The sequence below is a fragment of the Capricornis sumatraensis genome, chromosome 1, assembly GCF_032405125.1.
Source record: "Capricornis sumatraensis isolate serow.1 chromosome 1, serow.2, whole genome shotgun sequence".
NCBI lineage: Eukaryota > Metazoa > Chordata > Mammalia > Artiodactyla > Bovidae > Capricornis > Capricornis sumatraensis.
The window spans coordinates 46,859,023-46,877,911 of NC_091069.1; the positions used below are offsets into that span (position 1 = coordinate 46,859,023).

At 37.6% G+C, this 18,889-nt stretch overlaps 1 pseudogene; it reads left to right on the forward strand.

The window, feature by feature from the left end:
* The first annotated feature begins 14,972 nt into the window (after positions 1 to 14,972).
* Positions 14,973 to 15,454, forward strand: LOC138096265 (large ribosomal subunit protein eL21-like; annotated as a pseudogene).
* Positions 15,455 to 18,889: the final 3,435 nt, after the last annotated feature.

An 18,889-nucleotide genomic window follows, 5' to 3' on the forward strand; every position in this document is an offset into this window, starting at 1 on the left:
AGCTGTGGACCGTAGACGCAAGAACACACAGGAGCAAGGCCAGATGAGACTCTGAGCTGTCCCCACAGCAGGTCCAGAGAAAAGCCCAGTATTGGAGGGCATCATAGGGAGACAGAAGTGAACTGTCACTCACAGAGAAGGACATTTACATCTGATATTTGAGAAAAGAGTTATTATTCTTATATTTTTATTGGTTCTGTAGTTGGTTCTGGAGTTTTTTTCTTCTTTTCTTTCCCCTCTGTTGCTGAGGTTGTTGATTTTATTATTACTATTAACTCTATTTAAGCTTTTGAGAATTTATTTAATCATACTTTTTATTTCCTTTGTAAATTTCTACCTCTACTTTGGCCTTTTTGTGGTTCAGTGGGGGTTTTTTTGTTTGTTTGTTTTTGTTCAATTATTAAAAAAATTTTTTTTCCTGCTGTTCTTTTAATATATATAAATCTGTTTTATATAATTCTGTTTAACTTTGTTTTTCTATGATTTTTTCTTTTCTTTTTTTTCTTTCTTTTTTCAACATGTTTGTTAGTTTGTTTTTTTCCTTTGCTTTATTCCCCAGTTGGCATTCTGCTTTGGTTTATTTTCCAGTTTGCATTTAGTTAGTTTTCTTTTAATTGGTTGATATAATTTCTGGTTTCCTTTGCTTTCTGGGTCACTCTCTTTTACTTTCTTTTTTTGGACTGCTGTGATTTCATTTGTATGTGTGTGTGTGGGTATGTTTCATTGTTTTTGTTATTATCTGTCTTATTTTGTCTTTACCATTTGTGTGGGATCTTCTTTTTATATTTTGTTTATTTTTGTGTTTGTTTTATTCCCTCTTTAATGGCATAACAAATGACTTGTGGAATTTTGGATCTCTGACCAGAGATTGGGCCTGAGCCTTTGGAGTGGGAGCACTGAGTCCAGGACTCTAGGCTGTCAGAAAACTCCTAAATTCAGGGAGAATTAATTAGTGAGAACTCCCACAAAGGCCTCCGCCTGCATAAAAGAGCCAGTATCACTCAACTGCTTGCAGCACCCAGTGCAGGATTCTTCACTCAAAAACAAGCAAGACAAAAATACAAATCCAATCATCAGCATACACTATTCACCCCAAAACATACGACTTTACATATCCTTGCCCATTAGAGAGAAAAAAACACAAACAACAAAACAAAAAACTCAACTTCTCCTGCAGAACATGGGCACAAATCACTCTCAACACAAAGCCTACACAAACAACCAGACCAGCTTTATCTACCAAGGGCAGAAACAAGAAGGAAGGAGGGACACAACCCTAAAACCTAGGAAAAGGGGACCTCAGAGTAAGTTAGAAAAAAATGAAGAGACAGAGAAATACCATGCAAATGAAAGGACAAGGTAAGAACTCACAGACCAAGTAAATGAAGAGGAAATAGGCAAACTTCCTAAAAAAGATTTCAGAGTACAGATAGAAAAGATGATTCAAAACCTCAAAAATATAATGAATAAAATGCTAGAATCAAATAACACATTCATTAAGGACCTAGAAGAAATAAAGAATAAAAAGACAGGGATGAATAACACATTTACTGTAATTAAAAATACTCTAGAAGGAATCAATAGCAGAATAACTGAAGTAGAAGCAGAGATAAGTGAGCTGGAAGACAGAATGGTGGGAATAACTGTTGAAGAACTGAATAAAAGGAAAAGGAGAAAAATTGAGGATAGTCTCAGAGACCTCTGGGACAATATAAAATGGACCAACATTCAAATTATAAGGGTCTCAGGAGAAAAAGAGAAAAATAAAAGGTCTTAGAAGATTTTTGAAGAGATTATAATCAAAAGCTTCCCCAACATGGGAAAGGAAATTAACAATCGAGTTCATGAAGCACAGAGTGTCCCAATAGGATAAACCCAAGGAAAAACTTGCCAAGACACATGCTAATCAAACTAATGAAGATTAAACACAAAGAAAAACTATTAAAGCAGTAAGGGAAAAGCAACAAGTAACATACATGGGAAAACCCATACAATTAACAGCTGATCTTTCAGTAGAAACTCTACAGGCCAAAAGGGAATCACCAGATATATTTAAAGTACACAAAGGAAAGAAAAAAAAATCGACAACCAAGATTACTCTACCTGGCAAGGATCTCATTCAAAATTGATGGAGAAATCAAAAGTTTTACAGACAAACAAAAGTTAAGAGAATTTAGCACCACCAAAACAGCTTTACAACAAATGGCAAAGGGATTTCTATAGGCAGGAAGCACAAGAGCAGGAAAAGACATACAAAAACAAACCCAAAACAATTAAGAAAATGCCAATAGGAACATGCTGCTGCTGCTGCTCCTAAGTCACTTCATATATCAATAATTACTTTAAGGTAAATGGACCAAATGCTTCCAACAAAAGACACAGACTACAAAAAGCAAAACCCATGTATATGCTGTATCTGTTTACAAGAGACCCACATCAGACCTAGAGAGACAGACTGAAAGTCGGTCGGTGGAAAAAGATACTACATGAAAATAAAAAGCAAATAAAACTGGAGTGGCAATTCTCATATCAGACAAAAGAGACCTTAAAAGAATATTATAAGTGATAAAGGACAATACATAATGATAAAGGGATTAATCCAAGAAGAAGATAAAACATTTGAAAACATTTATGCACCCAACAAAGGAGCACCCCAATATATAAGCAAACACTAACAGATATAGAAAAGAAAATTGACAGTAACACAATAATAGTAGGGGACATAAAAAACCCCACTTACACCAATGAACAGATCATCAAAACAGAAAACTGATAAGGAATCATAAGCCTTAAATTAACTTTAAACCTGATGGACCTAGTTGATATTTTCAGGACATTCTATCCAAATGCAGAAGAATATACTTTCTTCTCTAGTGCACATGGAATATTCTCCAGGATAGACCACATCTTGGGTCACAAATCAAGCTTCAGTAAATAAGAAAATTGAAATAATATCAAGTATCTTTTAAGACCACAGTTTTGTGAGACTAGATCAATTACAGGAAAAGACACTGTAAAAAAGACAGATATGGAAATTTTACAATCAGTTCATTCAGTTCAGTCACTCAGTTGTGTCTGACTCTTTTTTTAATATAAATTTATTTATTTTAATTGGAGGCTAATTACTTTACAATATTGTATTGCTTTTGTCATACATTGACATGAATCCGCCACGGGTGTACACGTGTTCCCTATCCTGAACTCCCCTCCCACATTCCTCCCCATCCCATCTGAACAAGTGAGCCTAAAAAAGTGTCCACCACCGCCCTGTTGTGTCAGGGCGGAAATTAGACACTGGAGACCAGCAAACAGAAGATGCTAAAACAGGGAACCGCCTTGGAAGTGACAGGTTTAATAGATTAAAACCCTGTAGTTAGCACCTACTACATAGGAACCGAGAAGGCAATGGCACCCCACTCCAGTACTCTTCCCTGGAAAACCCCATGGATGGAGAAGCCTGGTAGGCTGCAGTCCATGGGGTCGCTGAGTCGGGCACGACTGAGAGACTTCACTTTCACTTTTCACTTTCATGCATTGGAGAAGGAAATGGCAATTCACTCCAGTGTTCTTGCCTAGAGAATCCCAGGGACGGAGGAGCCTGGTGGGCTGCAGTCCATGGGGTCGCACAGAGTCGGACACGACTGAAGCGACTTAGCAGCAGCAGCAGCAGCTCATAGGAAGGGGCTTATAGATCGTGAGAAATAAAAGCCGGATCAAGGAACTATCCGAAAATGAACTGACCCCACACTGTCCACACCACCACCAGAGAAACTCCTAGATATATTCTTACTATTATCACTCTTTAAATTAAAGAAAAATTTTTTATTTTTAAGTCCTCTATTACTTCTTTAATTTTCATTTTTATAACCTACTATTACTTTAGAAAAAAAAGACCCTATTTTTTAAAGCAAACTTCATATATATATATATTTTATAATTTTTGTGACTTTGTTTTTTTCTTGAATATTGTATTTTTGAGAATCCAACCTCTACTCTAGATTTTAAGCCTTTCCTTTTGGTATCTGTTATCAGTTTTGTGCATTTAAGAACCCAATCTTCAGTACCCATTTTTACTTGGGAGTGAGATTACTGGCTTGACTGCTTTTCCCCCTTTTGGATTCTACTTTTTCTCCACCATGTCGCCTCTGTCTCCTCCCTCCCCCTTCTCTTCTCTACCCAACTCTGTGAATCTCTTTGTGTGTTCCGGACTGTGTCTGACTCTTTGCGACACCATGGACTGCAGTATGCCAGACTTCCTTGTCCATTACCAACTCCCGCAGTTTACTCAAACTCATGTACATTGAGTCGGTGATGCCATCCAATCATCTCATCCTCTGTTGTCCCCTTCTCCTCCTGCCTTCAATCTTTCCCAGCACCAGGGTGAGTTTCCTAAATTTGCTGGCATATTGAGTGCAGCACTTTCACAGCATCATCTTTTAGGATTTGAAATAGCTCAACTGGAATTCCATCACCTCCTCTAGCTTTGTTCGTAGTGATAAGGCCCACTTGACTTCGCATTCCAGGATGTCTGGCTCTAGGTCAGTGATCACACCATCGTGATTATATGGGTTGTTTTTTTGATATTTGTTGTTTAGTTCTTCTGTGTATTCTTGCCACCTCTTCTTAATATCTTCTGCTTCTCTTAGGTCCATACCATTTCTGTCCTTTATTGAGCCCATCTTTGCATGAAATGTTCTCGGTATCTTTAATTTTGTTGAAGAGATCTCCAGTCTTTCCCATTCTATCGTTTTCTTCTTTTTCTTTTCATTGATCACTGAGGAAGGTTTTCTTAGCTCTCCTTGCATTCTTTTGAATTCTGCATTCAAATATCTATCCTTTTCTCCTTTTCTTTTTGCTTCTCTTCTTTTCGCAGCTCTTTGTTAGAAAATGATAAAGGCCAATGACATAATGACAGAGTAGAGCAGCATTTGACATAGTGAGGTCTAGGAAGGGGAGGGCAGTATTAGCTTTCAGAGTTAAATGGAGCATTCAGGAGAGGCCACATCAAGAGGGTGAGGATTGAGAAAAACCTTGAAAGAAGTTAGTAGGGGAACTAGGCATGTTTCTAGAGAAAGAATATACTAGGCATCTAAAGCAGGCCCTAAGGAGCAGGTGCAGCTTCCAAGCTGACAAAGACAAGTCTGCTGATTTAAAAAGTTTTATCATTGTCATTATTATGCTCCACTGATTACTTTGAATTTTACTGTTTCTCATATTGGCATGGATTATTAGACACGACTCATGTGCATAGAAACAAAATTTTCCCTTTTAAATATCTAATTTGTCATTTAATATTTTATATCAGTCATGTATGGTCCTAAAATGAGACTAATTGGGATCACACTATGGGTTCAACTCACAGAAATATCAGGAAACACTTCTATTTCCTTTACTCTGGATTTAATGCATTCAACTTTTGGAAAGAAGTGGGTTTTATAAGTGTCCCATGATAAGAAAGGTGAGAAAGGCTTTAAATTTCTGTAAATCATCCTTTTGCTTAAGTGTATTTCTAAAACAATATTGGGAAGCTTTCTCTAAAACCCCCTGTTTTCAAGGAGAGTTACTCAAGGAAAAACATGTTTTCTGGCTTTTAAAATGTAATATATCTGCAAAGAAAGAAGAAAAAAAAAAGCCAGTATTTTAAAATGTAGTATGATATTAAAAGAGAAGAAAAACCAGACCGGAGTCCACCTAGGGGATTTGTAGAGGAAAAAGGAAAAAGAACAAGCATTGCAATTGTTATCCTCCAAAAATATGCTGCCATAAGGACTTAAGTTGTTTTAATCTTCTCTGTATATATCACAAATTTTCTTGACTTTGCAAAGTCATTCAGTATTTGTTCACGTATCTGTGAAAACAAGGGCAATGATCCCTTTTCTTTGTGAATCCTTCAGGATAACTTAGTGACTTTAATATCTAACATCAACTATTATTATTCCCATTGCCTTTGTTCTCAAAACTCACACCACTGACCTAATAATGGACAAAATGACAGTCATGTCTGTAGCTACTTGTAACAAAAGACTCTCAGCAGTGTTGTATTTCGGTTTAATGAAGAAAGATTACAAATGTGTAGAAAGAAGCAACTACCCAGAGACAACCTGAGGCCTGAATGAAAAGAACAGTCTTTATGGTGTCCTTATCAATGTGCCACCTGGCTAACGAGAGAGAAAGCGTGATTCCTAGCTAATTTTCCATATTAGTGTAATGAGAAGAAATAGACAAACTGCCACAGGGCTCATTTATCTAATGTTTCAACCAGCAGACGCAGCACAGCTTCTTCTAAAACAGGACAAAGGTGGAGGAAAAAAAAAAGATTCTAAACTGCTTCTTTTGGCCTTATAAAATAGCAAAGCAGGGCCACTAAGGATGGTGGTTTGAGGATGACACCCATCATTTATAGTTCGTTGTTTCTACATTTATTTTAATAAGCTGCTGGCTGAATTACAGCCAGAGCATCAAGGTTAGCCTCATATGTCCCATTACTATGAATATCTCCCTGGGCAGTCAAATAAATATGTTTTGTTTGTGGATACTTATTCTGTTGCTTTTTGAGTAGTGAGTATTCACTGTACAAACCATATAGCAGCTATTCAACCTAAAGAACAACTTCTCTTGAATTTTGACAAGGAACAAATAAATATTAGTATGTAGTAAATATTTTGGTTACACACTAGAAAAAGTGCCGATTCCTAGCACAAATGCCTGACATTGTAGCCATAGGACAACTGGTTAAAGAATTGTCCTTGTAGGTCTAAACATTGTAGATCCACTGGGAATACAATATTTGTTTTACTTATAGGGGATAGTTTACTAAAATGCTGTGCAATCATTGACTATTTCTGACAACAGTTCCTTCGAAACAGCCCTATGTGAGGTACTATCTGCTTAGCGCCACCTTGGGAAGTAAGGTATACATAGTATCTCTGAAAATTACCCAGAACAATCAGTAATGGAAGGGACTGGGTTGACATAAAGATTTACTGTTACTATCAGTTCAGTTCAGTTGCTCAGTCATGTCTGACTCTGCGACCCCCTGGACTGCAGCACGCCAGGCTTCCCTGTCCATTATCAACTGCTGGAACTTGCTCTAACTCATGTCCATCGAGTTGGTGATGCCATCCAACCATCTCATCCTCTGTCATCCCCTTCTCCTCCTGCCTTGACTTTCCCAGCCTCACAGTCTTTTCTAATGAGTCAGCTGTTTGCATCAGATGGCCAAAGTATTGGAGTTTCAGCTTTAGCATCAGTCCTTTCAATGAATATTCAGGACCAATTTCCTTTAGGATTTACTGGTTTGATCTCTTTGCTGTCCAAGGACTCTCAAGAGTCTTCTCCAACACCACAGTTCAAAAGCATCAATTCTTTGGCACTCAGCTTTCTTTATAGTCCAACTCTCATATCCATACATGGCTACTGTAAAAACCATACCTTTGACTAGATGGACTTTTGTGGGTAAAGTAATGTCTCTGCCTTTTAATATGCTGTCTAGGTTGGTCATAGCTTTTCTTTCAAGGAGCAAGTGTCTTTCAATTTCATGGCTGCAGTTACCATTTGCAGTGATTTTGGAGCAGAAAGTGAAGAGGAACTAAAAAGCCTCTTGATGAAAGTGAAAGAGGAGAGTGAAAAAGTTGGCTTAAAGCTCAACATTCAGAAAATGAAGATCATGGCATCTGGTCCCATCACTTCATGGGAAATAGATGGGAAAACAGTGGAAACAGTGTCAGACTTTATTTTGGGGGGCTCCAAAATCATTGCAGATGGTGATTGTAGCCATGAAATTAAAAGATGCTTACTCCTTGGAAGAAAAGTTATGACCTACCTAGATAGCGTATTCAAAAGCAGAGACATTACTTTGCCAACAAATGTCTGTCTAGTCAAGGCTATGGTTTTTCCAGTGGTCATGTATGGATGTGAGAGTTGGTCTATGAAGCAAGCTGGGCGCCGAAGAATTGATGCTTTTGAACTGTGGTGTTGGAGAAGACTCTGGAGAGTCCCTTGAACTGCAAGGAGATCCAACCAGTCCATTCTAAAGGAGATCAGCCCTGGGTGTTCATTGGAAGGAATGATGCTAAAGCTGAAACTCCAGTACTTTGGCCACCTCATGCAAAGAGTTGACTCATTGGAAAAGACTGATGCTGGGAGGGATTGGGGGCAGGAGGAGAAGGGGACGACAGAAGATGAGATGGCTGGATGGCATTACCGACTCAATGGACATGCGTTTGAGTGAACTCTGGAAGTTGGTAATGGACAGGGAGGCCTGGCGTGCTGTGATTTATGGGGTCGCAAAGAGGCAGACATGACTGAGCAACTGAACTGAACTTGAGCTACAAAAATAAAGTCTCTTACTGATTCCTTTATTTCCCCATCTATTTGCCACGAAGTAACGGGACTGGATGCCATGATCTTCGTTTTTTGAATATTGAATTCCAAGCCAGCTTTTTCACTCTCCTCTTTCACTTTCATCAAGAGGCTCTTTAGTTTCTGTTTGCTTACTGCCAAAAGAGTGGTATCATCTGCATATCTGAGGTTATTGATATTTCTCCCTGCAATCTTGATTCCAGCTTGCATTTCATCCAGTCTGGAATTTTGCATAATATACTCTGCTTATATGTTAAATAAGCAGGGTGACAATTTATTGCCTTGATGTACTCCTTCCCCAATTTGGAATCATTTCATTGTTCCATGTCTGGTTCTAGCTATTGCTTCTTGATCTGCATACAGATTTCTCAAGAGGCAGGTAAGGTAGTCTGGTATTCTCATCTCTTTAAGAGTTTTCCATACAGTCAAAGTCTTTAATGTAGTCAGTGAAGCAGAAGTAGATGTTTTTCTGGAGTTCTGTTGCTTTTTTCTATGATCCAACAGATTCTGGTAATTTGATCTCTGGTTCCTCTGCCTTTTCTAAATCCAGTTTGAACATCTGGAAGTTCTCGGTTCATGTATTGTTGAAGCCTAACTTGGGGAATTTTGAGCATTACTTTGCTAGCTTGTGAGATGAATGCAATTGTGTGGTAGTTTGAATATTCTTTGGCATTGCCTTTCTTTGGGATTGGAATGCAAACTGACCTTTTCCAGTACGGCCTCCTCACACAACCCTTTTGCCTTTTTCATGTCTTCTTGGGGATGGTTTTTATCACCGCCTCCTATACAATGTTATGAACCTCCATCCATGCTTCTTCAGGCACTCCATCTATCAGATGTAATCCCTTGAATATATTTGTCACTTCCACTGTATAATCGTAAGGGATATGATTTAAGTCATACCTGAATGGTCTAGTGGTTTTCCCCACTTTCTTCAATTTCAGTCTGAATTTGGTAATAAAGAGTTCATGATCTGAGCCACAGTCAGCTCCTGGTCTTGTTTTTGCTGACTGTATAGAGCTTCTCCATCTTTGGCTGCAAAGAATATAATCAATCTGATTTCAGTATTGACCATCTGGCGACGTCCATGTGTAGAGTCTTCTCTTGTGTTGTTGGAAGAGGGTGTTTGCTATGAGCAGTGTGTTCTTTGGCAAAACTCTGTAAGCCTTTGCCCTGCTTCATTCTGTACTCAAGGCCAAATTTGCCTGTTACTCCAAGTATCTCTTGACTTCCTTCTTTTGCATTCCAGTCCCCCATGATGAAAAAGACATCTTTCTTTTGTGTTAGTTCTAGAAGGTCTTGTAGGTCTTCATAGAACTGTTTAACTTCAGCTTCTTTGGCATTACTGGTTGGGGCATAGACTTGGATTACTGTGATATTGAATGGTTTGCTTTGGAAATGAACAGAGATCATTCTGTCATTTTTGAGATTGCACCCAAGTACTGAATTTTGGGCTCTTTTTGTGACTAAGAGGGCTACTCCATTTCTCTAAGAGATTCTTTTCCACATTAGTAGACATAATGGTCATCTGAGTTAAATTCAACTATTCCAGTCTGTTATAGTTCACTGATTCGTAAAATCAGTGAAGAGTTCTGACAAACTCTTCTGGAGAGTTCTGACAAAATGTGGAGAGTTCTGGCAAAACATGATCCCCTGGAGAAGGGAATGGCAAATCACTTCAGTATTCTTGCCTTCAGAACCTCATGAACAATATGAAAAGGCAAAAAGATATGACACTGAAAGATGAACTCCCTGGGTTGGTAGGTACCCAATATGCTCCTGGAGAAGAGTGGAGAAATAGCTCCAGAAAAAATTAAGCGGTTGAGCCAAAGCAAAAGCAACACCCAGTTGTGGATGTGACTGGTGATGGAAGTAATGTTCATTTCTCTAAAGAACAGTACTGCATAGGAACCTGGAATGTTAGATCCATGAATCAAGGTAAATTGGAACTGGTCAAACAGGAGATGGCAAGACTGAACATTGACATTTTAGGAATCAGTGAACTAAAATGGACCAGAATGGATGAATTTAATTCAGAAGACCATTATATCCACTACTGTTACTATATCCACAGTTACATCTTTGCCCAAGCTCCTCATTTGAGAAAACAGTTATTGCTTCGTGTTCATCTTTTTCTTTTAAAACACTGAATTCCTAAGACTATTTTAGATAACTCTCTTTTTGTAAGAATCATAAGAATTTAAAGATATTGATTATATATAACTAGATTACCTTTTATTGATTATCCACAATGATCATGACTAATATGCTTGGTGTAACGGAAAGAAGAGAGTATTTAGAATAAAGCCTAGCTCTGCCATTAATTAAATTCCATCAAATCACTTCCTTTTGTCCACTCAAAAGATTAAAGATTTTGAACAACTGATTCCTAAGGTCCTTTCTGGCACTAAAAGTCAGCCATTTTATATCCTTTATGTTCATATAATGGTGAATTCTATAACTGCATTATTTTTTCATGATTATCTTCTGGAAGAAAATCTGATACTATCTAATACTTTAACCCATATTTCAGTGACTGCCTTTTTTGGAAGATGATTATGTGTGAGCTGACAAAGTACTTGATCTTAACTGACACTGGGTTAATGTAACAAGCTCATATCAACAAGAGAGATGAATTGAGGTGCAGGTAGATGACAAGGGACTGTAATTAAATGCAGAACTCATTGTGCATGTTAATAAAACCTATCAAATTTACCCTCAGTGGAAGATAACTGAAGACATGCTCCTACATTAATTACATTCCAAAACCATATGTAAATAGTCCAAAATTGTTTCCAGCTCACTTTAAGATAAACAGTTGTAATGTGGTCATGCTAAAACATCACTTTTCCTTGGATGTCTAATGATCCTGAAATAATTCGAACTAATTTGATGGTGTGAGCTGTTGCTAAGCTTTCAAGCTACAGAGGTAAAATGCTGAAATCTTTGAGCAAGGTATTAGAAGTTTTAATTGGTCATTAACACTTGGGAGAGAATTAATTTCTATCAGACTGTAAAGGAATGGGACATAGACAAGTGGCAGTGTAGGAGACAATACAGTACAATGTTTACAACTAGAGCCTAATTTAAGGAGGGCAGGAATAGATAAGGGCTGCCCTGGTGGCTCAGATGGTAAAGAATCTGCCTGCAATGCGGGAGGCCTGGGTTCAATCCCTGGGTTACCAAGATCCCCTGGAGGAGGACGAACAACCTGCTGCTGAGGAAATGATTCCAGAATCTTCAGATTGATTCCAAAAGAAGAAAGGAGCACAGAAAGATAGAGCAATTTTGGGCATCCTTGTGTCTTTTTCATTTTTGCCTCTGGTTGATTTTGGTTTTATCAAACCTTATATGGAAAATTAAATATTGGTACTGATTTTCAACTTTCCTTGTTGAAAGTGGGCATCCACATCCTTATCATGTCATCATGGTGAAATTCCACAGGATTTTACTTTGGGCTTGGTTATGTGATTTGCTTTGGTCAATGGAATATTAGTGGATGTGATGCTAACAGAGGCTTGAATTATGATTGCTCATTTTCATTTGTACTTTCTACTCAATAATTTGCTATAAGGAAAATATACACCAGATAGGAACTGACCAAAGGAGAATGAGGGGCATATAGACACTAGCTTCACCTTTCAGTTATGTTCAGCTAATCCATAGTATGAAACAGTGCCATAAAACTGCACACTGAACCCAGGTTGTGTTACCAGCAGGGATGCAGTTGGCCTACAGACCCAGGGTAAAAAATTCTTACTATTGTAAAACACTGAGTTTTGGGATCTTTGTTTCACAGTATATTCAACAACCACAGTAAATTATACTTTAGTGGTACCTTCTTATGTTTTCAGAAAAGTCTTTTCTTGCTTTTTTCTTGAATATCAAAACAATACTTATCATTGCAAAAAATTTAGACAGTAATTTTGTATATTCTGTTTTACCAAATATATGTACATATCTAAGCTTATAGCTGTTTTTACTTGAATACCTATCAAAAGCACATAAAATAAACATTGTGTCTATAAGGGAAGTCCATATTAAATAATTCTACTTTCATGAATAATGGCATATGTATTGTAGATCTACAAGATATATTAGAGTTGAAGCTAGTCTTAAGCAGAAATAAAAATTCCTTGCATGTGAACTAATTTAAAATTGGTAATAAGAAAAACTTTGTTACAGAATTTTTAATGAAAGTAAATAATCAGGTTACTTTAAATTTTTAAAACTATATATTGACAGAGTCTGTGTCTATCTGAAAATACAAACTTCTGGAAAATTCCTGATGGTTGACATAGATTTGTTACACATTCTCAAAAATGAGATCCAATAGTTATACATAATTTTCTTAGTAACTGTATTTAAAACCGTAATTTTAATTGATTGTTACTCCATTTTAATTTTACTCAGGGGTCCAAATATCCTTAATTAAAATTTTTTTTAAACAATTTATTTTTATATTGTACTATAGTCAATTAACCATGTTGTGATAGTTTCAGGTGCATGGCAGAGAGTCTCAGCCGTACATATACATTCATTCATTCATGTGGCAATCTCCCATCCAGGTTGCCACATAGCATTGAGTAGAGTTCCCCGAAGTATAGAGTAGGTCTTTTATGATTATCCATTTTAAATACAGCAATGTATATGTATGGATCTCAGACTCCCTAACTATCCCTTCTCCCCTACCTCCCCCGACCATAACCAAAATTTCATTCTTTAAGTCTATGACTCTGTTTCTGTTTTATAAATAAGTTGAAATGTATCATTTCTTTATAGTTTTCACATATAGGGGATATCATATGATATTTCTCTTTCTCTGTCTGATTTTACTCAGTATGACAGCCTCTAGGTCCATCCATGTTGCTGCAAATGCCATTATTTTTTTTCTCTGTTATGGTTAATATTCCATTGTATATATGTGTATCATATCTTCTTTATCTATTCCTCTATTGATGGACATTTCGAAGAAGGCAATGGCACCCCACTCCAGTGTTCTTGCCTGGAGAATCCCAGGGACGGGGGAGCCTGGTGGGCTGCCGTCTATGGGGTCACACAGAGTCGGACACGACTGAAGCGGCTTAGCAGCAGCAGCAGTAGCACTGATGGTCATTTAGGTTGTATCCATATCCTGGCTATTGTAAACAGAACTGCAATAAAAACTGGACTTCGAGTATCTTTTTGAATTAGGATTTTCTCTGACATATGCCCAGGAGTGGGATTGCAGGGTCATATGGTAACTATTTTTATTTTTTAAGGAACCTTTGTATTGTTCTCTATAGTGGCTATACCAATTTACATTCCCACCAACGCTGTAGGAAAGTTCTCTTCTCTCCATACCCTCTCCAGCATTTATTGTTTGTAGAATTATTTTATTTTTTAATTGGAGGATAATTGCTTAACAATATTGTGTTGTATTCTTCCATACACCACATGAGTCAGTCACCCCTCCCCCTTTGAAACTTCCTCCTATTTCCTACACAATACCATCGTGCTAGGTTTTTACAGAGCACCGAGTTTGAGCACCCTGCCTCATACAGCAAATACCTACTGGCTATCAATTTTACATACAGAGAAGTATAAGTTCCAATGCTACTCTCCTAGTTTGCCCCACCCTTTCCTTCCCCAACTATGTCCACAAGTCTGCTCTCTATGTTTGCATCTCCATTTCTGCCCAGGAAAATAGGCTCACCAGTACCATCGTTCTAGATTCAATGAATGCTTGTGTGCCAAGTCGCTTTAGTCACTAGAGTCCATATATATGCATTTGTCTTCTGTCATTAAGTTGTGTCTGACTCTTTGCAACCACAGGGACTACAGCATGTCAGGCTTCCCTGTCTTTCACTATCTTCCAGGGTTTATTAAAAGTCATATCTATTGAGTCAGTGATGCCATCCAACCATCTCATCCTCTGTTTCCCTCCTTCTTCTCCTGCCCTCAATCTTTCCCAACATCAAGATCTTATCCAATGAGTCGGATCTTCACATCAGGTGGCCACATTACTGGAGCTTCATCTTCGGGATAAGTCTTTACAATGAGTATTCAGGGCTGATTTCCTTTAGGATTGACTGGTTTGATCTCCTTGCTGTCCAAGGGATTCTCAAGAATCTTCTCCAGCAACACAGTTTGAAAGCAACAGTTCTTAGGCACTCAGCCTTCTTTATGGTTCAACTGTCACATCTGTATATGACTACTGTAAAAACCATAGCTTTGACTAGATGGACCTTTGTTGACAAAGTGATGTCTCTGTTTTTTAATATACTGTCTAGGTTTGTCATATCTTTTCTTCCAAAGAACCAGTGTCTTTTAATTTCATGGTTGCAGTCATTGTAGTGAGTTTGGAGCCCAAGAAAAGAAAATAAAAAGCTTCCACTTTTTCCCCATCTATTTGCCATGAAGTAATGGAATCGGATGCCATGATCTTTGTTTTCTGAATGTTGAGTTTTAAGCCAGCTTTTTCACTCTCCTCTTTCACCCTTATCAAGAGTAGCTTTGGAAAAAAAAATAAAATAAAATAACACTTTAAAAAAAATAAAAATAAAACAACAAAACAAACAAAAAAAAAAGAGTAGCTTTACAGAACCGCCATCTTCCAGTGATTCGCCAAGATGACCAACACAAAGGGAAAGAGGTGGGGCACCCACTACATGTTCTCCAGGTCTTTCATAAAACATGGAGTTGTTCCTTTGGCCACATACATGTGAATCTACAGGAATGGTGATATTGTAGATATCAAGGGAATGGGTACTGTTCAAAAAGGAATGCCCCACAAATGTTACCATGGCAAAACTGGGAGAGTCTACAAAGTTACCCAGCATGCTGTTGGCATCACTATAAACAAACAAGTTAAGGGCAGATTCTTGCCAAGAGAATTAATGTGCGTATCGAGCATATTAAGCACTCTAAGAGCCGAGATAGCTTCCTGAAACGTGTGAAGGAAAATGATCAGAAAAAGAAGGAAGCCAAAGAGAAAGGGACTGGGGTTCAGCTGAAGTGCCAGCCTGCTCCACCCAGAGAAGCACACTTTGTGAGGACCAATGGAAAGGAACCCAAACTGTTGGAGCCCATTCCCTATGAATTCATGGCCTGATGGGTGTAAAAATAAAGACTTGGACTGTAAAAAAAAAAAAGAATAGCTTTAGTTTCTCTTTGCTTCCTGCCATTATAGTGGTACCATCTGTATATCTGAAGTTATTGGTATTTCTCCCTGCAATCTTGATTCCAGCTTGTGCTTCATCCAGTCCAGCATTTCAAATGATGTACTCTGAATAGAAGTTAAATAAGCAGGGTGACAATATACAGCCTTGAAGTACTCTGTTCCCAACTTGGAACCAGTCCATTGTTTCATGTTCGGTTCTAACTGTTGCTTCTTGTCCTGCATACAGGTTTCTCAGGAGCCAAGTAAGGCGGTCTGGTATTAACATTTCTTGAAGAATTTTCCACAGTTTGTTGTGATCCACACAGTCAAAGGCTTTAGCATAGTCAATGAAACAGAAGTTGATTTTTTTTTCTGAAATTCTTTTGCTTTTTCTATGATCCAAAGGATGTTGGCAATTTGATCTCTGGTTCCTCTGCCTTTTCCTAAAATCAGCCTGAACATCTTGAAGTTCTTGGTTTACATCCTATTGAAGCCTAGCTTGAAGGATTTTGAGCATGAACTTGCTAGCATGTGAAATGAATGCAATTGTGCAGTAGTTTGAATATTCTTTGGCATTGCCTTTCCTTGGGACTGGAATGAAAATTCACCTTTTCTTGCCCTGTGGCCACTGTTGAGTATTCCAAATTTGCTGGCATATTGAGTGCAGCGCTTTCACAGCATCATCTTTTAGGAATTGAAATAGCTCAGCTGGAATTTCATCACCTCCACTAGCTTTGTTTGTAGTGATGCTCCCTAAGGCCCTCTTGACTTCACACTCCAGGATGTCTGGCTCTAGGTGAGTGATCACACCATCTTGGTTAAAATCTGAGTCATTAATATCTTTTTTGTGTAGTTCTGTGTATTCCTGTCCCCTCTTCTTAATATCTTCTGCTTCTGTTAGGTCCATGCCATTTCTGTCCTTTATTGTACCCATCTTTGCATGAAATGTTCCCTTGGTATCTCTAATTTTCTTGAAGAGATCTCTAGTCTTTCCCATTCTATTGTTTTCCTCTATTTCTTTGCATTGATCTCTTAGGAAGGCTTTCTTATCTCTCCTTGTTTTTTGGAACTCTGCATTCATCTTTCCTTTTTTCATACTCTTTCTTTTTCTCTTTTTCTTTTGGGACCCCTATAATTTGATTGCATTGATTTGAGTTATCTCTCTTTTTTCTTGATGAGTCTGGCTGAAATTGATCAATTTTTAAATCTTTTGAAGAACTAGTTTTTAATTTATTGATCTTTGCTATTGCTTTCTTTCCTGTATTTCATTTATATCTCCTCTTATATCATGCTTTCTTTCCTTATGGCAACTTTAGGTTTTCTTGTTATTCTTTTGCTTTAGATATATGTTAGTTTGTTTTTTATTTGAGATTTTATTGTTTCCTGAAGTAATATTGTATTGCTATAAACTTTCTTCAAGGAACTTATTTTGCTGCATCCCATAGATTTTGAACCTTGTGTTTTCATTTTCCTTGTGTCTAGGTTGTTTTTGATACCCTCTTTGATTTCTTTAGTGGTCCATTTGTTGTTTAGTAGAATATGGCTTAGCCTCCAGGTATTTGTGTTTTTCTTTTTAATAGTTTTTTTTGTAATCTGTTTCTAATCTCATAGTGGTGTGACTGGATAAGTTGCTTGATATTATTTCCATTTTCCTAAATTTACCAAGGCTTGCCTTGTGGTCTAATATGTGATAAATCCTGGATACTGTTTCATGTGCACTTGAGAAGAATGTGCACTCTGCTGCTTTTAGGTGGAATGCTCTATAAATATCAATAAAATCCATCTGGTCTAATGTATGCATTTAAGTCCTGAGTTTTCTTGTTGATTTTCTCTTTTGATGATCTGTCTATTGATGAAATTGAGATATTAAAGTACCTCCATTATTTTATTGTTACTGTTGATGTTTCCTTGTATGGCTCTAGCATTTTCTTTATGTATTTAGGTGTTCTTATGTTCAGTGCACATATATTTATAATTGTTATATTTTCTTCTTAATCTCTTGATCATTACATAATTTCCTTTTTTTCTCTTACAATAGCCTTCATTTAAAGTCTTTTTTTTCTGATATGAATATTACTGCTCCATCAGTAATATTGCTGCTCTTCTGATTTCCATTGACATGGAATAGTTTCTTCCATCCCCTTACTTTCATTTTGTATGTTTCCCTAGATCTGAGGTCTCTCTTTTGTAGACAGCATACATATGGGTCTTATTTTTGTAACCATTCAGGCAGTCTATGTCTTTTGCTTAGTGCATTTAATCTATTTATATTTAAGGTAATTATGTATCTATTTGCTATTTTCATAATTGTTTTGGGTTTGTTTTTGTAAGTCTTTTTTCTTCTTTTTCTCTTCTGCTGCTCCTTAGAAGGAGGTGCCCAATGTGCTACTGAAGATCAGTGGAGAAATAACTCCAGAAAGAATGAAGGGATGGAGCCAAAGCAAAAACAATACCCAGTTGTGGATGTGATTGGTGATAGAAGCAAGGTCCGATGTTGTAAAGAGCAATATTGCATAGGAACCTGGAATGTCAGGTCCATGAATCAAGGCAAATTGGAAGTGGTCAAACAGGAGATGGCAAGAGTGAACGTCAACATTCTAGGAATCAGCAAACTAAAATGGACTAGAATGGGTGAATTTAACTCAGATGACCGTTATATCTACTACTGTGGGCAGGAATCCCTTAGGAGAAATGGAGTAGCCATCATGGTCAACAAAAGAGTCCAAAATGCAGTACTTGGATGCAATCTCAAAAACGACAGAATGATCTCTGTTTGTTTCCAAGGCAAACCACTCAATATTACGGTAATCCAAGCCTATGCCCCAACCAGTAATGCTGAAGAAGCTGAAGTTGAATGGTTCTATGAAGACCTACAAAACCTTTTAGAACTAACATCCCCAAAAGATTTCCTTTTCATTATAGGGGACTGGAATGCAAAAGTAGAAAGTCAAGAAACACCTGGAGTAACAGGCAAATTTGGCTTTGGAGTACAGAATGAAGCATGGCAAAGGCTAACAGAATCTTGCCAAGAAAATGCACTGGTGATAGCAAACACCCTCTCCCAACAACACAAGAGAAGACTCTACACATAGACATCACCAGATGGTCAACACCGAAATCAGATTGATTCTATTCTTTGCAGTCAAAGATGGAGAAGCTCTATATAGTCAGCAAAAACAAAACCGGGAGCTGACTGTGGCTCACATCATGAACTCCTTATTGCCAAATTCAGACTGAAATTGAAGAAAGTGGGGAAAACCACTAGACCATTCAGGTATGACCTAAATCAAATCCCTTATGATTATATAGTGTAAGTGAGAAATAGATTTAAGGGACTAGATCTAATAGATAGAGTACCTGATGAACTATGGATGGAGGTTCATGACA